This window comes from Hemitrygon akajei, unplaced genomic scaffold (assembly GCF_048418815.1).
Source record: "Hemitrygon akajei unplaced genomic scaffold, sHemAka1.3 Scf000061, whole genome shotgun sequence".
Lineage (NCBI taxonomy): Eukaryota > Metazoa > Chordata > Chondrichthyes > Myliobatiformes > Dasyatidae > Hemitrygon > Hemitrygon akajei.
Window position 1 is genome coordinate 4660948 of NW_027331947.1, and position 25602 is coordinate 4686549.

The window sequence follows — 25602 nt, forward strand, 5'->3', positions numbered from 1 at the left end:
CCTCACCGGCCTCTCTCCCGTTTCTCTTCTCCACTCTCCCCTCACGTCTCTCTCTCCCAGATTCTTCCTCTACCCTGTCTTTCTATCCCAAAATCTTCCTCTCGCTTTTACCTAGTCTCTCTCTCTCCCTCCCCCGGCCTTCCTTCCCGGCCACTCTCTCGCTCGTCTCTCGCTCTCTCCTTGGTCTCTTTCTCCCCCAGTATGGCTCCATGGCATGCCTCTCCCCCAATCTTTGTCTCGAATCCGTCTTCTCTGGCCCTCGCCCTCTCCCCTCGCCTTCTCGCCCGTCGCGCTCCCTCCCCATCTCCTTCCCTGTCTATTTCGTCCAATGTCATTATCCCTAGTCCAGTCTATCTTTCCACAATCTGTCTCTTACCCTTCAGTCCCTCTCTCAACTCAATACGTTTCACTCTCTCTCTAATCGTCCACTCTCTCCCTTAGTCTCTCTGACCATGTCTCCCTCCGCGTGACTCCCTCTCCCTCCAGTGTCACTAAATCCCCTAGCGCTCTCTACCCAGTCCTACTCTACGTCTCTCTCTCTCTCCTCCTGTCTTTCTCTCTCCGAGTCTGTCTACTTGGACCCTCACTAAACGTCTTTCACTCCAACATCGCTCACCCAGTCTCTCTCTCTCTCTGTCTGCTGGGATCCTCACTACCCCGTCTTTCACCCTAGTATCGCTCTGCCACACTCTCTTTCTCCTTACCCAGTCACGCTCACATTCCCCAGTTACTCACTTTGCCCCACTGTCGCGTCTCCCAGCCTTACTCTTATCACCCGCACAGCAGTCTTCTTCCTCCCCCTCAGTTTTCCTCTCCATATCCCAGGCTCTCTCCCCGTCTCTCTCCATACCCCAGTCTCTTTCCAACAGTCTCTACTCCCGAGTTTATTTGTACCCTCAGTCTATCTCCTTAGTCTACCCCTCCCCACTATCTGTTTCTCCTGTCTCCCGCCACCACGTCACTTCATCAATCGTTTCTCTTTCACCCTGCCTCTCTCCGCAATCCCGTCTTATTTTCTCGCCGGTTCTCTCTCACTGCTGCTCCCTGTCTATTCGTTTGTTACTTTCCCGTTGCTCTGTCCCACGTTAATCTCACTTTCTGTTCGTCTCTCTCCGCCACGTTTCTCTCCTCTGGCTTTCTCCACTTCTATCTCTCCCTCGCGTCCCCCAGATGAGGTGATTCAATTCAAATTGGAATTTAACAAAGGGAAACTGAAGGCAGATATATCAGTGGAGTAATTTGAATTACAGAGTCTTGAGAGAGGAGCTGGTCAATATTGCTTGGAAAAGAACATTGGCAGGGATGACGGCACAGCAGCAATGGCTGGGTTTTCTGGAAGCATTTGGGAACGCGAATGATATGTACATCAAAAAAGGGAAGAAGTATTCTAAAGGTAATATGACACAACCATGGCTATTATGAAAAGTCAAAGCCAACATAAAACTCAGAAGAAACTTATAGAAGAAACGTGATAAAGTAATGGTAATCTCGTTGAAAGTAGAAGGCAACTAACGAAGTAATTAAGGTATGATGACTTCGAAATGATGGAATACGACAGTAAGCTAGCCCACAATTTGAAGGGGATACCAGAAGTTTCTTCAGCTATATGAAAGATAAACGAGACGCGATATTGGACATCAGACCGCTTGATAACGATGTTGGAGAAGTAGCAATAGCAGGACAGGAAAGAGGCGAGCGAACTGAATAAGTGTTTTGCATCTGTCTTCACTGTAGAAGACACTACTAGCGATATAGCAGCGGTATACTCTCTCCCCGTTTTTCCCAGCCCAGTTTCTCTTTCCACAATCTGCCTCTTACGCCTCAGTCCCTCTCTTACCTCAGTGCCTGTTTCACCTCCTGTCTCTTTCATTCTCCAGTCTCTCCCCCAGTCTCTCTCACTCTTTCTATCTCCCCGTGTCTCCCTCTCCCTCCAGTGTCACTAACTCTCCTGTGATCCCTAACCTGTTCTTTTCCCCGTCCCTCCTCCTGTCTTCCTCTCTCCCAGTCTCTCTTACCCTCTCTCCCTCTCTTCGGGAACCCCACTACCCCTCTTTCACCCCAGTCTCTCCCTACCACACTCTCTTTCTCCTACCCCAGTCACACTCTCGTTCCCCAGTGTCTTTCCGCCCCAATGTCGCTTCTCCCATCCCTTCTCTGATCACTTGTGCACTGGAGTCTCCCTCTTCTCCCTCTTACCCTTGAGTTCCTCTCTCCATACCTGAGCCTGGCTGATCCCAGACTTTAGTGTCCGACATGTCTTGTGGCAGCTATGGCTGAGATTTCAGGTGAGTTTTCTTTTCAACAGTGTCTTTCTCTTTGCCAATCTCCCATAAAGCTGCGACTGGTGAACCACCCAGTCAACAGTTGTTGTATGGGTACCCTCTGCCATCTCAGCCATTGAAGCTTGTACGTCGTCCAGAGTTGTCAGAAGTCCCTCGCGGTCTTCCTTCAATAGTCCCGTTCTTGCACAGATCACTCAGTTTTTGAGGAATGCCTGCTCAAGGGGTTTAGAATTGTGCCAGATTCCTTCCACTTCCTGATTATTGAATTAACTCTACTCTAAGGGATATTCAGTGACTTGGAAGTTTTCTTATGTCCATCTCCTGACTTGTGCTGTTCAATAACCTTTCCGCGGAGGTGCTTGGAGTGTTCTTTTGGCTTCATGATGTAGTTTTATCATTACAAGTGTATCTTTACTACAATCGATTGAAACACGTTGACTGCACAGAGGCGATCGCCAGTAAACTAATTATTTCAGTTCTGAAACTAACTGGCTGCAGCAGTCATGTTACGGTGTGCCGTTTTAACGGGAGCGAATACTCACGCAAACAATTATTTTGTGTTTTATATTTGTAATTAATTTAGATCACGTTGTAGAGATCGGTTTGCACTTTGACATGACGAGACTTTTTCTGTTCATCAGTGTTAAAAAGTCCAAATTAAATCCATTGCGATGTGGTGCTGTACAACAATAAAACATTGAAACTTCCAAGGGGGCGAATACTTTTCATATCTCTGTATGGATAAGTTTAAACTCTTGAGATTGATTATTCAATGATGCAATGGTGGGGAAAAAAGAGCTGTTGATCTGGGTAGATACGTTGCTGCCGCGAAGCAAAAACCGATTCATTCTGGTTTGGAAAGCTCTGGAGGGAGCCTGAGTTTATCTCTTTGCAGGATGAGAGGTGACATTATAAAGTTATGCACGATTGTACGAGGCATAGATAGACTCAACCGCTTGTGCCTTTTGTTCCCCTGATTAAATTACTAATACGAGGGGGAAAATATAGCGGGTGTGTGGTTATAGTATTTCTATACAAGGAGAGGTAGGTGGAGAGAAAGCGCTGCCGAAGATGATGATAGAAGCTGATATATTGGGTACGATTAAACAAACGTTGGCACATACATGCTCTCAGTTTTATGTATAATTTCTGTAATTGTGCTTTTCACGGTGAACTGCTGACGATTGCCTTTCTATCGCGGGGTAAGACTACAATCTCTAAAACTGTCACCCGTCATCAGTTGGCCATGTCAGTGACAGGCCGAGCGGTCATTTTCTTCAGCGTTATATTGCTGGAAATTCCGAAGGCTTCTCTGTGCAGAATACACGTCCTTTTACTGCAGGCCGCCACAGGTTATTCTGTTTGCTTCACCGTCGCTTTCACCTCTGATCGATTTGTGACCATTTGGTTTCAGGATCCAAACGTGAAGTATTGCACTGGGAGAGCGGCGACTGTGGTTCTGAACTGTGTGTCTTCACTAAATAACGTGTTCCGGTTCTTCATGGTCCAAGATATATGTATAACACAGTGTGGCCTTGCATGCAAAGGTGGGCGTTACTGGGTTCACTATTCTGGACAGTAATCGATGCCTTTCTTTACGTCTTTTGAACTGTTATCCCATTTCTCGCTGTTTAACTTGCTTAATGCCTTTACTATCACGAATAACTTAGTGGCCAGTAGAATCCGCGGCGACATCCGAGATCCCCACAATGATCAGAGTCCAGAGACCCGGAGATGCGGAATCCCAGGTAATCCCTCATTTTACTGCTGGTCGCCTCGGGAAATTTCATCCTGTCATGGGCCTTGTATGGGGCGATGGCTCTCTGAAACAGGGTGGTTCATGCAGCGGTCGTCCCACATTGTTTGCGGGTACCTTCATTTTCCATGAACTGTGCTACATGCTGCAACATCTGAGCTCTTTACCTCGTCTGTCAGACTGAGTTCAGGGAGAAGCTGGAGGAGGTGCATGATTCTCCCCTGACACTCATGTTGAAAACTATTCGGCACTGAGGGTCCACGTGGCAAGCGAGCATCTCTTCTGCTGTCAAGAAGGAGGTCGAGCTGTTGTCCATTGATTAACTGTGTCGCTCCAAATTCTCTCTTCATGGATGGACACAACTCTGTATTTTCAGATCTTCATGTCCCTCACTCTTCCCCGAGGATCTGTACCAACCTCATCCATTGTCCTCTGCAACTTTGTTCATTTCGTTAAGGAGGCTGAAACACCAGGTAACCTCTCGAATGCATCACATAGAGTAGACTAGAACCACACACATAATCCCAAATGTTAGCGCTAGGAACGAACGAGGGTTGCGCCAGACAATCAAAATAAGTATAGAACACATTGAATATCGAGCAATGCTGCTGTTATTTTTAAAACACTTTATTTAGAATTTTCAGTTTTACAAAGACAAAACATATTGAAGAAACACTAAGCAATACCAAGATGATGTAGCTCCAGGCGGAGCACAGACAAAACAAATCAAAAACAACAAACAAAAAGGCTGCCAGACAATTTACAAAATTACATAAATTGACGTTCAAAAAAAAGTTGACACAATAGTGGTATCACGGAAGCAATGTAAAATAAAATGAGTAAAGGAATCCGGTTCGGCACCACACTCACTCATGAGACTAGACAGGTCAAGGTCACAATGTATGTGAGGTAATATGGCACTGAGCCAAGAAAGGTCCCCTTATTCTCTCAAATATATTCTATGTACTGGGTTTGAGCATGCGCAGTCTTCCCATTTGTACATTAGACAACATCTCCTTGAGCCAGTGTGCAAAGGTGGGTGGAGTAGTAGACATTGCTCTGTGACGACACCGGTGCCAAGCTGTATGGGTCCTAATGCCCTTCCCTTCGACAACATCGGTGGCGTGAAGAGGGGAGACTTTCAGCATGAGCAACTGCCGGTCTCCCATACAAGCTTGCGAAGGCCTCAGTCAACATCGAAAATCGATGGACATCTCCTTGAGCCAGTGTGCAAAGGTGGGTGGAGTAGTAGACTTCCAGGTCAGAAGAATAAGTTTCTTAGTCATCACCATTCCTAGATGCAGAGCAATCCGCATGTCGTGCGGCAACTCAAGAGTCAGTGCAGAGCATCCAAAGATGGCGAGGTCGTGATTGGGCTGAATGTCTCTACAAGAGGCTTTTGAGAGCCACTCAAAAATTGCAGTGCAAAAGTTGTATAATGTCGGGCAAAACCAGAAAAGATGTGCTCGTGAGCCCTCGGCAGAGTGGCACTTGTCGCAATCAGGAGACACAGATGGGAAGATGCGATTCAGTTTTGTTTTTGAATAATGCAATCTATGCATCACCTTGTGCTGGATTAAGCTGCAGCGTTAATAGAACAACAGTAAACCCGGGACATTGCCTCCTCCCAAAGTTCAGCTGATATCTCTGAGTTCAAGTCCCTAGCCCAGGCTTCCCTGATAAAATCTGTAGAAACCAAAGGAGTAAAACAATTCACAAATTTTGATATTAACTGTTTGGAGTCTGGAGGGAGCAAGAGGTTTTAGAAATAGGGGATGTGTGGTGGAAATAGGCTCGAAGTGTGGGCACTTTTCCTTAACGTTGTGTCTAACTTGGAGACAGCGAAAAAATGTGAATTTGGAAGATTGAACTTGTGCATCTGCACAACCCCAATACACGGAATATATTTGAGAGAATAAGGGGACTTTTCTTGGCTCAGTGTCATATTACCTCATATACATTGTGACCTTGACCTGTCTAGTCCCATGAGTGGGTGTGGTGCCTAACCGGATTCCTTTACTCATTTTATTTCACATTGCTTCCGTGATACCACTATTCTTTCAACTTTTTTTTGAAAGTATATTTATGTAATCTTGTAAATTGTCTGGCAGCCTTTTTGTTCTTGCTTTTGATTTGTTGTGTCTGTGCTCCACCTGGAGCTGCATTTCCTTTGTATTGTTTTGTACGTCTTCAATATCTTTTGTCTTTGTAAAACTGAAAATTGTAAATAAAGTATTAAAAAAAGAAAATTGATGGACAGCCCAAGAAAAAGTGTGAGTGTGTGTGTGTGTGTGTGTGTGTGTGTGTGTGTGTGTGTGTGTGTTTGTGTGTGTGTGTCTGTGTGTGTGAGTGGGTATGTGTGTGTGTGTGTGTGTGTGTGTGTGTGTGTGTGTGTGTGTGTGTGTGTGTGTGTGTGTGCGTGAGTGAGTGCGTGTGTGTGTGTCTGTGTGAGTGTACTTCATGTAATTTATATGTATAAAATTTCTTACTAGAGCTGTGGATTTGTAAGGGTAAAGTGACGGAAAAACCGCTGTTAATCCACCTGAGGAACAGTTTGATGCTGAAATACTGTGGTGTAGGAATATAATGTGCTGATAAGGCTGTCATTCACTGTCCCGTGGGTTACGGGCACAACCATCAACACGTTTGTCTCTGGTGAGAATACCGACATGAGTTAACAAAATACCTTCTGCCGTGTATAGATTCCATTCCAATTTCATGTCATGGTTTAACATAAGAATACCCGTGACTTTGGCATTACTTCCTCAATGCCTTTGAATAAATAAATGCAGCACCACCAAATAAGGTCACACCATCGCATAAAACCATGTTAGAAACCATTATTAGCACTCTCTCTCTCTCTCTCTCTCTCTCCTCTCCTCCTCTCTCTCTCTCTCTCTCTCTCTCTCTCTCTCTCTCTCTCTCTCTCTCTCTCTCTTCTCTCTCTCTCTCTCTCTCTCTCTCTCTCTCTCTCTCTCTCTCTCTCTCACTCACTCACTCTCTCTCTCTCTCACGCGCACACATTCACACACGCACAGATACTATCCCTCTCACATACACATATAAACAAGCACAGAAACATAAACCCAGAACGTTCCCTCTCTCTCACACACACACAAACCTAAATGCAGGCACGCTCCCTCTCTCTCTCCCCCATCCCCAACACACAGGCAAGTAAACGCCCGTGCATGTAATGAAATCCCTTTGCCGATCTCACTGCCATGACTTTCCCTTCCAACTCCAAACGCGTTTAAGAATGCACTGTGTGGTTGAGTCAGCATGAAAAAAGAAACAGAAGCGACATTGAAACAGCCGCAGGACCATGTTGTAGAAACTAAGGATACTCATTGCAGAATGACACACAGACAGTAAACTGGGAGAGCAGAGAGCAATAGCCCAGGCTGCCAGAGAGCAAAGGATTCATGATTCAGTAGGTCTCCAGCTGAAAATGAAGAAATGGTTGATATGTAGTTCACATAATATGTAGAATTAGTGAGATAGAACGACAGCAGTGCAAAGACAATCAACAAAGGGGAGAAATTCAGATGGATAATATAGATAGATAGATAGATAGATAGATAGATAGATAGATAGATAGATAGATAGATAGATAGATAGATAGATAGATAGATAGATAGATAGATAGATACTTTATTTCATCCCCATGGGGAAATTCAACATTTTTTCCAATGTCCCATACACTTGTATGAGGATGTGTGTTTCATTTTCCCCTGCTTATCGCCGGTATAAAAGTGAAAAGGGTGCTTCATTCTGTACTCACCTGTCTCGGGTGCAATGTGAGAATGGGGGGCGGATTCATTTTGTGGATAACAGTCCCTACTACACATTGGGAGTGTGGGGGTTCTGTAGGTGTCACTCTCTGGTTCGGTGTGAGTGTGTGAATTTTATTCTGTACAGGCCAGTCTCTGTTACAGTCTGAGAGTGTGGGTTTCATTCAGTATCTGTCAGTCTCTATTACAGTGTGAGAGTGTGGGTTTCATTCTGTATCTGTCAGTCTCTGTTACAGAGTGAGAGTGTGGGCTTCATTCTGTATCAGTCAGTTTCTGTTACAGTGTGAGAGTGTGGGTTTCATTCTGTATCTGTCAGTCTCTACTATCCTGTAAGTGTGGGGTTCGTTCTGTATCTGTCTGCTCCAGCGTTACCGGTGTTGTCTCAGTCCCGTACCTGTGAATATCTGACTCAGTGTGAGCCGGTGGGATTTTTTCTCCTTCTTTCCCGCTGTTCCACCAATCTAGTGAATACTCTTAAAATAGAATCTGTATTCACTGAGCTATTCTTAGAACAAGAGTCTTCTACAGTTGGATTATGTTAAAATTGTGAGGGACTGTGAACTGATGAATAATGACGGTTGTGTTGAGCAGCACATTCAGCGTCATAGGGTCAGATGGCAAACAGACCGTTCGGCCCTGCATAATTCTGCATGCTATTCGCTGCTAAACCACGCAGCGCCAAGTGAGCAGCATCTGATCCGTAAACCTCTGTGGTTCGGCAACACAACTTCTGAAACGTTGAATGAAAAAAAAATATATGAATTATGTTAAATAAATAAGTGCGTAATTAATTTCATAAATTGATCGAAATAAAACCCACTAAGACAGCTTGTTTCATGTACCAGCATTATTTATATGAATACATTTCCCTGAGCAATTCTAAATTGCAGCCTTCACCGTGTATCTGTGCACTCTTACATTTGCTGATTCTGTCACATATTCCTCAATGTGAACCAAACCGTGAATTTATTCGAGTTATGTCACGCTCATAAATAATTTAAGTATAATTTCGATTTCCTTATGACAGTTTCGGACTCATCTGCAATATGCCATGCACTTTGATTGAGAAAATTTGTAACTACGTTGTTCGGTGCAGCACTGAGAGTTTGTCAGTAGGAATTCGAGGGAAGCTCAGGTCTGACATTTGGAATCATCTAAAGGTCCGCATTGCAGCTGGAGGTTGACTGATGAACTCTGAGAATTTGCTGTCACTACTACGTCACTGCACAGCTCGTCAGGGACATGGCTGGCGGGAGAGCTTGTTCCCGTGATGCAAGACACTCTGTCTTATGTTACACCCGTCAGTGCAGAAGAACGAGATGAAAGTAGGTGAATGGACAGAAGATGATGAACAGACTGATATTACAATGTGAACACATCACCTGGACATGTTGGATCATGGAACAGCAGAGAACAGGAACAAGCCCTGTGACTCACTACTCCTGCACTGAACACGATACCGCATGAGACTAAACTCGGATGACTGTGCATGACCCATCTCCCTTCATTCACTGGATTCTCATGTGCTTTGACTAAATATTTACCGTTATGGGAATCTAGAGGTTATATCCCAATAGAAGGCAAACCTTTGTCATCAGCTCCCTTGTTGAAGTAAATATTTGAGAAGGCAAGAGAAAACACTGATCGATTAAAAAGGTGGTGGTTCACTTAAAGACATCTCCAGAAAGGAGCAGGAAGGCTGGTGAGTTATTCATAACTGGAATCAACTTGGGTGATGAAAGTGAGTGCAGATGTAGAGGTAGGGATGACAGAAAAAACATCAAACTGTACACATATAGACTTAGTCATGACACTGCAACAGGATCAGGAGTGAGCAAAGGTACAAACAGGAGAGGATTCTGAAGAGTTTGGGAAAATTCGATTGGATACAGGCACAAATCTGGATTATACTTGATAGTGGTAAATTTGAGGAGCGGGATTGTGAAAGAAACCAGACGATGTATTGGCACCGTGACATTTGTGGGCATTATAGATCAGATAGAGCTATGGAACAGTTGAAGAATCTGTGTTGGTGGCCAAAACTGCGAGCAGATGTACATTATTGTAAGAATTGTTTGATTTGTGCCCAGTGATAACCCAGATAAATCGGCTAGAAAATCAGTTTCAGGACACATCCCGTAGAAGGACCATGTGTTAACTTGCAGGTTTGTTTTGTTTGATCTTCACCTCCATAACCTGGAGACTGAACTGTCTCCCCGAGATAGTGGATGCGTTCACCAAGTGGAGAGAGGCTTCCCCAGCTAGATAATGAAAACCGCTGACGTCACAGACAGGATTTTGTTGGACAGAGTTTCTACCCGTTGGGGATTGCAAAGCTCTCCAGAATCAGTCATGGTCCCCGCAACATCCACATCTGAGACTGTTTGGGGTAAAACACAAGTTGGTATCCCTTATCGACCACAGTAGAGTGCATTTGCTGAACGGATGAACATAACTTTAAAGACAATGTTATCTAAAATGAAATGGTTATAATCCCTCTTTTGACTAGATTTGTTACACACCGTGTATGATGTTATTGGAAAGGACAAATGCAAGCAGCAATCAATTGGCTCTATTAAGGAGGTTCATTATGATGCCGCCCATAATAAGGGACGGAATTAACAGCAAAGCAATGCTGATTTCGAGGGGTGAACAAAACAGCGGGAGTCGGAAATTGGACAGAGGGTTAGGACTCACTGCATCAGCCAAGGCCCTTTAGAGCTCCGCGATTTGCAGGGACATATGTTGTCGCTGACAAAGCAAGTCCATCAGTGTATTGAATCCAGACCGCTCCAAACGAGTTGGGGTGATATATTAACCAACACAAAGCCATTGGAGATAGTCAATGTCCTCTAGTAGCTGAGTTCCAGAAAACATATTGCCAATGGGATGTCCTGGACCAGGATGAGATGATCCTCTTGGATTTACATTTCAGGCAATCGACGGTGATGTGGATGAAGGAGTTGAGTAACCACTTCCAGATTGCCCCCGGAGGATGAGGATAATTCACGTCTTTACACTTGCCCGAGCGAAGGCGGAGTCAATGAAAGAGAGAAACAGATGAGAGAACGTGTTTTTTTGCGTGGTCTTCTGGAAATAAAGTGGGAGATAATTGATCTGATATGAATGGATTTTAACATGGCGTTAAGGTTAGCCATGGTAGGACCATTCATAACGTCAGAAGGTTTGGTATTGAGCGAAAGTTGGCTGGTGGATTCGGGACTGACGCCCACAGAAGGCAGAAGATAGTTGTGGATGAAGCGTTTTCTCCCTGGATTTGGTGACAGAACACAGAGCAGCGCTGAGAAGTCACAGACGGAGTTCAACCCGGAAAAGTACGAAGCGATTCACTTTGGAAGGGGTGAATTTGAAGGCAGATGTGATACTTTCTCGAGTCAACCGAGGGCCGCACATTAGTAAGGGTTCCACAATGGAAACAGAGTGATGAGACTCTCTCCAATAAGCCGAGGGCCGCGCATTGGTACGAGAACCATAATCGGCACAGAGCGGTGCACTGCAGGAACAGAAGGAAGTGTGATTGACAGGTGAGCTTCACCACATCCGCTGTTCTGCATATACTTACAGTGACGCTTGAAAGGCAATATACCTGACAGTAAATCAGGAGAAAGAAAATACAACTCCCTGGCAAATAATAAAACAGCCTGGGAATCTACGGATTTTGATCACAGGTCTCTGGAATATCGCTGTGGATCTTTTACAGTGTTTGCAGAAATACTTGCAGTGTATTTTATTTTAACACATGTCAGCTGTCACTGTGATTCCCATCACTCAAACCGCCCGGAATGACTGAAACGAACGAACGAAAAGAAAGAGCGAATGTTCCCCTTTAACAAAGAAGTGTTCTCCATTTCACCCGCCTGAACAAACGCCTTCCCTCAATTTCAGAAGCGAATGTGCTCCGTCAAATGTTACAAATAAATCGAATTCAAGATGAATGCCTAGTTTAAAAGCAACACAGATTTAACAAATATCCTATCTAAATAGCTGAAGCCAGGTATCATGGAAAATAAAATGGAAAATTCACATCATATTTTGTTTTAAAGTAAATAGATTGCAAGATCCATTGAGGAGTCAAGTAAATGACACGGGAACAGTGAATAAAAATAGTTTAACGTAAGTGTTTGTGCAGTTAGTTGTCACTAATGTCCCTGACGTGATACGCCACGCTAATTGCCTCAGTGGAATTGCTCTCACCTCAATAAAAGTCTGCTAAACCGATCCCCAGTCCATCTGAGCAGCTGGAACGTTCCGCACAACTGAACGCTGCTTCTGACGGAATATGGGATATTCGACGATTTACAACATTGCGGCCATTTTCTATCCCACACTTGTAGCTGTTGGTGTCCCCGGTAAGATGCCGGAGCTGGTTACTTTATGTATGGTACCGTCGTTACTCTGCTGCGGTGTCCGCACTGTTACTGAGCACAGATGTTGCCGTCGGCTGAAACGTGTTTCCAGAATGGAGGATTCCAGCTTCTCATTGTTATATTTTTATTTTCGTACTTTGATTGAAGTGATTTTTCTTTTGTTAATTAGGTTCGAGCCGATATTGACATTGTTTCATAATTTCACCTCGCTAGACTTTCTGAAGTGATGCCGGTCTCTGCTTTTCTGGGTCCGAGTCTCTATCAGTGCAGACACTTCCACCTTATGACAATGTGGCAGCTTGTTTAAATGACGGTCCAGTCTATTTTCGACACGTAGATCCGTCCTTACATAAGTCAGTAAATGATAAATTGTGTTTTGCATCTTTTGATTCCACTTTCTCACCGCTACAAACAATCCCTTCAAATGTTTCTCCCCTAATAATGGAAATGATGTTGTTTACAATCTTCCGTTCACCGGTCCGTGAGTCATTGAACTCGGATGCCTCGCTCTAAACTGTGGGAAGGTCTCCAATCTACTGACACTCACATCCGTCATTGTCCCCCAGCCGGAGGTGCAGCGACGGGTACCACACGCACTGGATTTCCACTTTCCACTTCCAAACAGACCATACCCTGCATAGCATCGGTAAAATGGGGACATTCAAGGAACTGACGATATTTCTACTATGTTTCCAAATTTCTTGCAGTTAATTTAACGGCGATTGTGATTCTATCTCGGGAAAAATGCGGAGTCTCCAAATGCATCACCCGTTACCTGGTTGGAATGGCAACAGCGGATCTGATGGTGGTTATCGTTGTTGCTTTAGTGGAGCAGACCAACAATATCTACATTTATTCCAGAACCCTGCTCATCACTCCTGTATGCGCACTGACACTTGTATTTCGGGTAGTAACGACGGGACTGTTCTGTTTGGTTTACGGTCAGTTTTACCTTCGATCGCTTCATCGCAATATGTTGCCGAAAGTTGCGGGAGCGATACTGCACAGAGAGAACAGCAACGGTTGTTATCGTGACCGTGGTTATAGTGAGCTGCGGGAAATGCGTCCCGTTTTACTTTGCCCTTGAACCTTACGTCATCATTGACAACACGCCGTGGCGGTGCATCCGCACACATGAATACGCTACTTCACCCGTATGGAGAAGGTACACATTACTGCAGAGCATTTTAACACCACTGCTACCAATCGGCTTAATCCTGGTGTTTAACGGGTTAACCGTAAGACATATCGTTGTGGCAAATAGAGTCCGCAGAAGGCTTCGGCATAGCAGCGACAATCACAAAGATGCCGAGGTGGAAAAACGCAGAAAATCGATGATTTTGCTGTTTTCTATATCAGCTAATTTCATATTATTTTGGATGCCCTATGTAGCCCATTCCCTGAAATGGCAAACGCAAAACTATTTTTACCAGGACAGATATTTGAGTTCCCCGGTATACATCCTACAGCAATTTGGGTTCATGTTACAATTTCTCAGCATGTGCACCAATACTTGTATCTATACACTGACACAGAGGAAATTCAGAGAGGAGCTAAGGAATGGAATGAAGTATGTGTTTACATTAAATGGCCATGTGTGTAGATAACGCCCGTGTCTAATGAAAATTCAGCGGAGTTTTCAAATAAAGTCGTTTTACAATGAACAGATTTGGTAAATATCTCATAAATTCAAATAGTCACATGCCTGCTCATCCGGAAATTGCAAAATTGGCGGAAGATTGTTTGCTTCATACAGTTCAGATAGGTAGCAATATAAACGTTCAATGCACCTGGCGTGATTGTCACTTAGGTTGAAGTATGTTCCAAACTATCACAAGGACAGAGATGGATTCAGGAATTTCTGGGTTTTACATGTTTCAAAATGGACAGGGTCGGGTAACAGAGCGTAAAGGGAGTGCGTCGGGAAACCAGGGATGGTATCGCAGCTGCAGAAAGGGAGGACAACGTGGAGCTGTCGTTTGTTAATAGACTGGGAGACGAACACTGTTTCTGTTCTCCCTTTTGAAATGGGCGCGGTCTCCCCACTTGGAGTATTCTGTACAGCCGCCCACAAGATTAACAAAAAAAAAAACCACAACGGGAACAGTGAGGAACCGACCGGGAAGCGGAAACTGGACATGAGCCATTATTGGCATGGGCAACTGCAACTTCCCTAATAGTCTTTGGCACCTACCCAAGGAAAAATGTTTAGGAATGGCATAAATTCACAGTTGAGTTCAGGAAGGATTCATGTCACTATAAGAAGAAAGGCTGACTGGCGAACTTTCCGTACCAGATCTAATATTAGAAAAGGAAACGGGTCAGGTGACAGATCTTTCCGCGGGTCTGCATTTCAGAACAACAGGGAGAACTTCCCGACATTTACCTTGCGCAGAGTTAGGAACAGGGATCATGGGATCTATTTAATTGGGGGTCAGTGATGTGTGGAGCTACCTGGCAGGAGCTTAGGAACGTACATTGGGAAATGATGCTCTCGGGGTATTGCGCAAAAGATATGTGGGGATTGTTTAGGGAGCACTTACACAGGGTTCAGTATAGGCTTGTCTCAGTGACGCAGGGAAAGGATGACAGCGTAAAGTAACCCTGGGAGACAAAAAAGTTGGAACAACACATCAAGAGGAAGAAAGAACGATACTTATAGAAAAGGAAGAAAGGATCAGGTAAGGCTACAGCGAGTCACAATGTTGACAGGAAGGAATTTAACAATGGACTTAAAAGACTTATAGGGGGATTTGAGAAATCCTTGACGAGTTGCACTGTGAAGAACAGGAGGAGACTGGAGAGAGTGTGGGCAGATCGGAGGTAAAAGAGGAAAACTTGTGTCTGGAGTCCAAAGAGGCGGTGAAGCTCCTCACTGAATACATTGATCAATGTGAACACAGTGGCAAAAGGCAGATATGCTAGAACATGCCGACGCTAAGAAAGAGGATGCTCTGGAAATTTGGAAAAAATTATGATAGATGATTCCCCGATGCCGCAAGGGATATAGTCCAGGTAATTTTGGAAGGGGATCTCGGATATTGCTGCGCTTTTGGACAGGATATTTGTGTCTTTGCTGGCCACGGAAGTAGAACTAGATGATTGGAGTGTGGAAAGTGTTGTTCATTTGTTGACGAAAGATAATAGGGATAGTTTTTGGAATTATAGACCAGCGAGTCTTACATCGGTTGTGGGTAAACTGCTGTAGAGGATTATTGAAGAAGGAACTTTGAGTATTTGGAGAAACGTAGTCTGGCTACGGAGAGAAAACATGGCATGTTGTCCTTAATGAGTTAGAGTGAATTATTGAAAGTGAAAATAAAACAAACAGATGAATCCGAACAGTCGATGTGGGTGCATTAATTATGGTCAGAGTTTGATCAGTTCCCCATAGTGGACTCATTCAGAAAGTCAGGAGGCATGGGATCGAGGGAAACCTGGCTACGTTGATTCAGTATTGGCTTCCTAACAGAAGGCAGATGATGCAGTAGACAGAGTGAATTCTGGCTGGAAGACAGAGCGCAGCCGTGTTCCTCAAGCAGAGTCGAAATTCTGCTGCACTTTACAACTCTATTGCGAGTCTGCAGTTACCAGTGCTCTCAGAAATAGGGCTGAGGAAATAATCCATTTAATCTGATCACACAGCAGCACCTGAATAATTAATGGAATGAGGGCTGACGACGTCAGCAAATCGCTGAGTGATTGACTGCACCAGCGCGTTTTCTAAACTGACCTGTCATTTACATATTACAGGGCAAATGCTACAACGACTTCAAAGCATCTTTTCCAATGGAGCCCTACAACTAGAAACCAGCATTTCAAAGTGTTCAGCAGCAGCTACTGGTGCTCACTAAAAGAACCAGCCGTCCAAAATGCAATCCGAATTCCCAATTCAAGTACACACCAATTTATCCAAATGCCAATTTACCTCTGAATCGTGGTTTTATCATATCGGGTGTAGATACGCTTATATTTCTATCCATTTAACCCTGAATCACATGGCCGGTGGTGGAATGCGTGTCTCTCTCTGAAGTCAATAATAAATGAAACATACAAAACTACACAAACTAAAAACGCAGCGAAGACAAAGCAAATAATCAGGGCTCACACTTGCCTCCCTTCAAAACCATCGCAGGCAATTGGAGAATACAGAATAACCATCCAAATTACTTCAATGTTGCAAGGACAGATGGATTCGAACAGTACCAACGACTTTCTAGATTGGTCGGTGCTGTGTGACACTGAAGTTCTTACCCAGATACACAGTCAGACAGGTGTTAGGAAACCACTGCAGAGAAACAGGGGTCTCCAGCCCGTCAGGTCGGTGAGGAATTATTTAAACTGCCTACTGCCATCGGCCTCACCCGGACCGTGCCCATCCATATCCCTCTCATCCGTGTACTTCTCCAATCATCTCTTAAACGTTGGCCTCGGAATCTCAATTACCATTTGTGTTGGCAGCTCTGTCTACACTCTTACCACCCTCTGAAAGAAGAAGTTTCCCCTCATGTTTCTCTTAAACATTTCACATTTCACACTTCACCCATGATCGTCAGTTGTATTCTCGCCCGATATCAGTGGAGAGAGTCCGCTTGCATTTACACTCTCTATACGCCTCATAATGTTGTATACCTCTATCAAATCTCCCCTCAGTCTTCTACCCGCTCGGGAATAAACTGCTAACACGTGAAATCTTTCCTTTTAATTAAAAACATTCAGTCCGTTACGGCACTAGCCGTATAATTTTTTTCTGCATTATTTTAATCTTATTTTCATCCTTCCCGCACACAGTTTTCCAATTAGGCCCCGATAAAGCCTTAAACAACAGCAAGGTAACGTCACTACTCCTGCACTCAGTACTTTGGTCTATGAAGGCCAATGTGCGAAAATCTTTTTTACGACCCTGTCTAACTGCGCCGCAACTTTCATTGAATTGTGGACCTGCATTCCCAGATTCGTTTGTCCTGTCGTACTCCTCAGTGCCCTATTTCTCATTGGGTCAGACCAACCCTGGCTGGTCCGCACAAAGTGCAAAATCTAACTCTTGTCTGTGTTAAATGCGATCTGACACTTTTCAACCCATTTTCCAGCTGGTCCAGATTCCGCTTCATGCTCCGGTACTCTTCATCACTGTCGACTACACCCGCAATGTTGCTATCATCGGCAAATTTGCTGATCTTGTTAACGACATTATCATCCAGATAATTGATATAGATTACAAATAACAACGGGCACAACAACGATCCCTGGGACACTCCACTCATCACAGGTCCGCAGTCAGAGAGACAACCATCCATTACCACACTCTAGCTTCCCCAACGTACCCAATGGCGAATCTAATTTACTACCTCATCGTGAAAGCCAAACGACTGAACCTTCTCGAGCATCCTCCCTTACGGAACCTTGAGAAATTCCTTGCTGAAGTCCCTGTTAGACGGCATCCACTGCCTTGCCTTCCACACCATTCTTGATAACGACCTCGGAAAGCTCTGTGAGATTGGTTAGACATGACCTACTACGCACTGGCCCATTCTGACTATCGCTAATATTCTTGTTTGTCCAGTTACTTCCCTTCATACCCCATGACCAGCGTAGTCTGAACAACGAGGACAATTCATCATTACATAATACTTGGCAAGTCCCTTTCAAGCAAAGCTATCGAGATCATCCAGCGGTCGGGACTGATATTTATGGCCTAATATTTTTTTAATTCTCCTGCACTTGATTATCCGACGCATTGAGAGTCGTCTGGAAGAGCAAGGCGTTGTAGCTTTTAAATAATTAATCGATTTACTTAACTATAGCAAGACACGGTACGCTCGGTCGACCACAGAACATAGAATATTACAGCACAGTACACGAGGTTCTGATAGACTTTCAACTAATGTAAGTTCGATCTAACACATCCCCCCTGCATCTCCATCAGAATCAAAGGTTTCAAAGGTACATTTAAAGAATCAGAACAGATTTAATATCACAGACATACGTCGCGAAATTGTTAACTTTACGGTAGCAGTACAATGAAATACAGGATAAATAAATATAGAGAAAACAAAACTGAGATACAGGTGGCGGCGGGAAAAAAAGCTGTTCCTGAATCGCTGAGCCTGAGCTTTCAGGCTTCTGTATCTCCTTCCCGATGGTAACACTGTGTAGAGGGCACGTCCTGTTAGTGGGCAATGTCAATGATGGGCGCCACTGTGACAAGAATCATCCCTTGTAACAATGATCAATGAGATACACATAATCTGTATTTACCAACAAGTATATTTTATTACTTCTACTAAAACCACGTAGATTTACACACTGTCGCTGACAGCAACATTGCGGGTGTAGTCGACAGTGATGAAGAGTACAGAAGCATGAAGCGGAATCTGGACCAGCTGGAAAAATGGGTTGGAAACATTTGTCTTAACAAGTAGCTACTCTTCTGAGCATGGTCTCAGGTTTATTGCTCTGATTAGATTGTCCCAGAGTCAAGAATCAGTTCAGAGTCCACGCCCTTCACATAACAAGTAGCTGCTCCTCTGAGCATGGTCTCAGGTTTATTGCTCTGATTAGATTGTCCCAGAGTCAAGAATCAGTTCAGAGTCCACGCCCTTCACATAACAAATGGCGACTTGTTTGAGAATGGTCTCAGGTTTAGCAGATCATTACCTGAAGCTTCCTGTGTCCACATTCAGTTCCTGTGATTAAATTATTCCGGTGCAAGAATCAGTTCATAGTCCACAAAATGGGGGGGAACAGAGAGAACTGGTTTGTCTGCTTCCCCTGTCCTTGATCAGACTGTAGTTTCTTCTGGCCAGCAGTGATTTATGAGCCATTCAATCTGACACGACGGTATCTTTCTCGGGTCGGCTGTCGTCTGAATGCACCAGGGTGGATGATGGAAGTTTGCTGAGATGCCGAGTGCTGTAGGGGTCGAAGGGGTTTACAGAAATGCGGTGTGATGTAGGGGTTGGAACGGTTTTGTTACGTGCCCGTAACGGGTTAAAAGAACCAGCAGTAATGGAACACACCTGGAGTCTGGTATTGTTACAAACAAAACACTACTTATCAGTATCCACGTAATCTCGTAATATAAAACCAGATAAATCAAACAGGTTAGCAGAGTTTATGCAAATGTAAGTGTGCAAATATAAAACCCCAAACTTCTTCAGCTTAGGTGGTCAATGATACAGTCTTACGATGGTATAGGAATGACGTCAGTTCGGTTCGTGATATTGAGTAGAATTGAGAAGAGAGAGAGAGAGGTGATTTGTTTTCCAAGTAAGCTGATGTCGTCGATCTTTCCGTTGCCTTCCGAAGTCCTGTAAAAGTTTTGTGATCACACAAAAGAGTATTGCCTTCACGCAGTAAAGCTATCAAAGGTTAAACACACCGATTACATTCCACCGGTCACCCCTTTCCCACACTGCGATCAAAACCCACACTTTCGTGGGCACTGAAAGTTCATCCAGTGTCTATTTCTTCTGCATTTCTGACCGTGTCTGTGTGTCTGTCTGAAAAGCCAGCTGACCTTGTATATATCCCAAACATGCTGAACACCAGCTGCCCATTTATAGCTCCGCCCTTCCGTAACCATGGCGACTCACGAGCTGCTCTCTCTTTCTCTTTCTCTCTCTCTCTCTCTCTCTCTCTCTCTCTCTCTCTCTCTCTCTCTCTCTCTCTCTCTCTCTCTCTCTCTCTCTCTCTCTGAATCGGTGTACACCAATTCTCTCTCTTTTTAAAGGCACAGTCCATATTGAATACACCTTAGCATCTCGACACAGTTTTTACAGATAGCGAGGGCTGTCAGCACGCTTCTCCACCAATGTGGAAATGCAGTTTACTTGTAGAACCAAACTGGCATTTCTGTCTGTAACAAAATGAAACCCATCTTGTGTCGGAGTGTTTTGCTAATAATGTTCGTGCAACATTATGCTGAGTGATCCTGAGTACCTGACTGCAGACCGCAGTCCCTACACTATAATGGCAGAATATGGCATTAAAGGCAAAACTTTTGACAGTGCGTAGGATCAGAGGGATCTTGGGGTCCGAGTCCACAGAACACACAAAGCTGCTACACAGGTTGACTCTGTGGTTAAGATGGCATATAGTGCATTGGCCTTCACCAATTGTGGGATTGAGTTTAAGAGCTGAGAGGTAATGTTGCAGCTATATAGGACACTGGTCGGATCCCACTTGGAGTACTGTGCTCAGTTATAGTTGCCTCACTACAGGAAGGACATGGAAACCATAGAAAGTGTGCAGAGGAGATTTACAAGGATGTTGTCTGAATTGGGGAGCATGCCTTATGAGAATAGGTTAAGTTACCTCGCCCTATTCTCCTTGGAGCGATGGAGGATGAGAGGTCGCCTGATAGAGGTGTACAAGATAATGAGAGGCATTGATCGTGTGGACAGTCAGAGGCTTTCCCCAGGGCTGAAATGTCTAGCATGAGAGCGCATAGTTTAAGGTGCTTGGAAGTAAGTACAGAGGAGATGTCAGGGGTAAGTTTTTTTTTACACAGAGAGAGGTGGGTGCGTGGAATGGGCTGCCGGCGGCGGTGGTGGAGGCGGACACGATATGGTCTGTTAAGAGACTCCTGGATGGTTACATGGAGCTTAGAAAAAGAGGGCTATGGGTAAAGCCTAGGTAGGTCTAAGGTAGGGACATGTTCGGCACAGCTCTGTGGGCCGAGGGCCCATATTGTGCTGTAGGTTTTCTATGTTTCTACTCAGACGACGGCCACTGGGTTTGCCCCACCTTCCTTTAATTTGCTCTTACTAATCAATCCCAAATGCCGATTGGCCACTAGTTGATTTGTCACCGATTGCTCTATTGCACTGCCGTGAGCTGCCCCTCGGATAATGAGCCTTATTGAAGTTCCCTCCTCTCCAGATCTCCGATGTCCAGGTTGGCCACTAGTCAAAGCTACCGGACGTACCTCTCAGTGATGACCGTGTCAATACCAGCAACATGACACTGGCAACCGAGTACATTGTCTTAGACAAGACTCCTGCCAAATCTAATGCCACTCCCCTTCGCACTACGTATGGACTGCTGACACTGTATGCATATTGATCTGTTGTCCCCACATGTTCATTGATCTCTTTCCCTCTCTGCAATGTGAATACTCCAGTTAAAGCCATCTCCTGCGTGTGTGTTTCTATTTGATATGTAGTTACAGAGACACAACGCAGACTGACATTTGAGTACAGAAGTGATGACCATAAGTTTCTCTATTCCTCCAACGCTGAGACAATTTTAGATCTAGATTCTTTGTTGTTCTCACAGTTCCAGTCCAAAAAATGCATTTGTCTCTTTCACATTTTACAAGGGACATGTAAGAAACGGCAAGAAAAAAATACACAGATATAAATGTAACTACAAATGTTATTGGTGGCTTATTATACAAATGCCCCAAGTGAAGATGCTGTACCTATCTGTACGCAATGCAACAAGGACTGCTCACTTGGAATAACTTTACAATTGACTTAAATTGTGGTGCTCCTGTCAATATTGTAATGTCATTATGGGTGCAGTAAGAATTAGGCTGAGTGATGACACCTGACAGCTTTACAAATATTTGTAGAATGTAGAAAGGCACCAACTCTATGAATTAATGTACACTCCAATATAATTTCGGAATTAACCTTCTTACATTGCATAAACAACTGATTAACACATGTTTACAAACTGTATTACATTCCAACAGTTGTTACATTCTCTCATGACTCATGCCGTCCTTTTCGTGGATGCAGACTTCTGGGCAGCATGAGCACATTTCAGATTGGCATCATGCACTGCATCCCACATCAATAGCAGTTCGAAAGGCCGAAAACGGTGCACTAGCAGCAACTCACGGTAATAGCAAGGATTGAAAGAGTCATCTTGGGTTGAAGGAACCCTGACTCCAGCTGTCCTGAATCCGCTATGGGAGCGTGGGGCTAGTCCAGTCTTGGCCAGACACATCCCCCAAAAGACATCATCAATGGGGTATAGTTCAAGGTCTTGGGCTATCTGGTAAATGATGTGAGCTGTATACACAGACATAAGTATGCCCGCTCCACTAACATATGGTGGGTACGACTTGATGGTGGTCACTATTTCTGGCACATAATACTTGCTCGACTTCTGGCGATTGGGCCCAAACCCATAAACGAGATGGCCCACAAACAGGTGTTGGTGAACCTTCATGCCTAGCAAATAATCAACCATGTTATCGGTGTTGGCAAAGACATCATCATCTCCATTGAAGATGAATTTAGCTCTGGGGCAAAATTCACTGACCCACTGCAGCAACTTGTATTGTTTGAGGGTGAGGTTGAAAAAGGTATCCAAGAAATTCCATTGTAAGACATCTCTGTGTTCTCTGTTTTCCATGGCTAAAAGCTGATTCAATTTCCTCCTTTCCTTTTGGTCAGGAGAGACACCAGAGATAAAGACTCTCTTAATTAGGACCCCATTGAATTCGCGTTCTTTGCCCCAGGTCTTCCTTACCATTTCCCGCCGATCCTGGTTGAAAGGGTGAGATTTGATCACCAGGAGCAGGAAGACATTCTGAGATCCTTCTCGACCACCACATTTGTCTGGGGCATTTAGAATCATGTCAAATTCTCGACAGTGTTTATACATCAAGAAGTTTTTTATGTGCTCTTTCTCTTGATGAAATGAGGACAGGTGCAACAATGTCCTGTTCGCGTGGCACTTTGGCTTGAGCACTGATTCAGTTGCATCAGCAGTAACAACCTTGGGCAGGTCATTGCGATGAAAGGTTTCTGCAAGATCATCAGTCTCTCGACGTTGGTCATTATCCCAGAACATGAAGAACAATCCCAGAGTAATCAGAACACCCAGCACTACTTTCACATAGAATCGCCGACGTCTACGCATCTTTCACCTGAAATAGAGAAAACAATATGGATTAATTCAAAGAAAACTTTACATTTACATGATGCTTGAGAAGAATGGGAAGTTTAAACTGTAATGAGTTTCACTAATGCTTTGTAATATTGACCTCAAAATAGTGATAAGGTAAGGAATAGGGAAGGCCCTACACACTGTTGAAAGTTTAATTAACCTGAAGCATTCCATCCCAGCAGAAAAAGAAATCTACCTATAGGATACCATCTCTGTCATTAAACTGAAAATCGCATAGTTTTTTTCTGGGCCTTAAAGGTATATGATTCCAAAGGGTTTATTCCACCTCGCTTCACAGGTCTCATCACTCCTCCCGGGGCTTAAACTGAACTGAGACATAGAGCAATATAGCACAATGCAGACATTTTGGCCCATGATGTTGCACCGAACTTTTAATCTGCTCCAAGATCAATTGATCCCTACTCTCTCAAACAGCTGTCCATTTTTCTTTCATCCATGTGTTTATCTAAAAGCCTCTTAAATCTCACTGATGCATCTACCCTTATCACTACCCAGGCTGTGCATTCCATACAGCCACCATTTTCTTTTTTTTTTTAAATACTACTTCTGAAAAACCCCTATACTTTTCTCTAATCACCATAACATTATGCCCCCTCATATTAGTCATTTCTACCCTGGGAAAATGCTGTTGGCTCTCCATTCTACCTATGCCTCTTACCAGCCGAAACGCCTCTATCAAATCACCTCTCCCCACCTCCCACCCCCACCTTTGCTCTAAAGAGGAAGGTCCCAGCTCGCTCACCATTCAGGTTGAGTTCACAGGTTACTGATACTATGGAAGATGATGTATTATTGACCATTGATTAGTAACTGAATAGATGGCAGTGCAGGGAAGGTAACGTGTTAGCATAGCTACTGAAAACATTTGATTTTCATGGCATTTCAACCAGGTCTATGTAAACCTACAATAGGAGAAACAAAGAGAAGTATACTCAAGGACCTTGGCTTTTTGCTTCTATTTTAACCAGAGAATTGTATTCAAAGTTAAATTAGCAGTGGCCCACCCACCCTGCCATCCATTGGTCAAGCCACTTTATGAAAGGCTGCAACTAAGGCATAACTAGTCCCAAAGGCAAGGCTAATTCGACTCAGATATTCAGTAGTAAGCAATTGTGACAAGACAGCGAAGCCATCGCAGGCCCATATCTATTAAAGGAAAACGGCACCAGCATCACCTATGGCAGGAATTTACGCTTCATGAAGAGCAGTGAACCTTGGACTCCAGGAGCCCAGAGAAAGCACAGATAACTGATAGCAGAACAGGGCTGATAGTTAGCATGATCCACAATGTGTATGAGTAAAGCCTTGGATGCCAGGAGCCCTGAAAAGACGCCAGTGACTGATAGCAGAACGATGTGTACAAGTAAAACTATTTGCACAGGGATGCAACTTGTGTCACTGTAGAATTATGGAATCCTAGAGTAATGCGATCTAAACAGGCCCTTCGGCTCAACTGGTCCATACCAACCACAGCATCCTCCCTGATAGTCCCAGTTGTCTAGTTTGGCCCATAACTCTCCAAGCCTCTCCCTTCCATGTACCTGTCCAAATGCCGGTTAAATGTTGGAGTTGAACCCACTTCAACCACTTCCTCTGGTAGCTTCTTCCGGGTACTCACTGTCCTCCGTGTACAGAGGTTATCCCCAAGGTCTCTTCTCAATTTTTCCCCTCCTCTCCTCCAACTGTGACCTCTCATTTTGTGCTCTCCAACTCTCCAATAATGACAATCCACCTTATCAATACCCCTTATGATTTTAAACTTCTGAGGTCACCTCCCATTCTCTAAGGAATAAAGGTCCAGCATGGCCAGCCTCACTTTAACCCAGGCCCTCTAGTCAAAAAACATCCTCGTAAATTTCTTCTGCACCCTCTCCAACTTGACAGCGTCCTTCCTATAACAGGGTAAGCAAAATTGTAGATAATATTCCAAAAGTGGTCTCAACAACAAATTACATAACTGCAAATAATCCCCCGCTCCTAAACTCTACACCATAACTGATGAAGGCAAGCATGCTGAACGCTTTTTTTCACCATCCTGCCTTTCAGTGAACTGACTTGTCAGTGCCTTGCCATTCAATGTACAAGTTCTACTTCATCTGAATGTCCACCACCTCACATATAACCATATAACAATTAGAGCACGGAGACAGGCCATCTCAGCCCTTCTAGTCCGTGTCGAATGCTTACACTCACGTAGTCCCACCGATCTGCTCTCAACCCATAACCCCCCATTCCTTTCCTGTCCATGTTCCTATCTAATTTTTTTTTTAAATGACAATATTGAACCTGCCTCTACCACTTCTACTGCAACCTTGTTCCAAACAGCTACTACTCTCCGAGTAAAGAAGTTCCCCCTCGTGTTACCCCTAAACTTTTACCCACTAACTCTCAACTCATGTCCTCTTGTTTGAATCTCCACTACTCTCAATGGAAACACGCCTATCCACGTCAACTCTGTC

The 25602-nt window shown here is 44.2% G+C and overlaps 1 long non-coding RNA gene and 1 pseudogene across 1 annotated transcript in view; both read right to left on the reverse strand.

Moving 5' to 3' along the window:
* Window positions 1-25602, reverse strand: part of LOC140721792 (uncharacterized) — a 284490-nt gene that overhangs the window by 243326 nt on the left and 15562 nt on the right. The window lies entirely within an intron of this gene.
* LOC140721758 (N-acetyllactosaminide beta-1,3-N-acetylglucosaminyltransferase 3 pseudogene) lies at window positions 21938-22950 on the reverse strand (annotated as a pseudogene).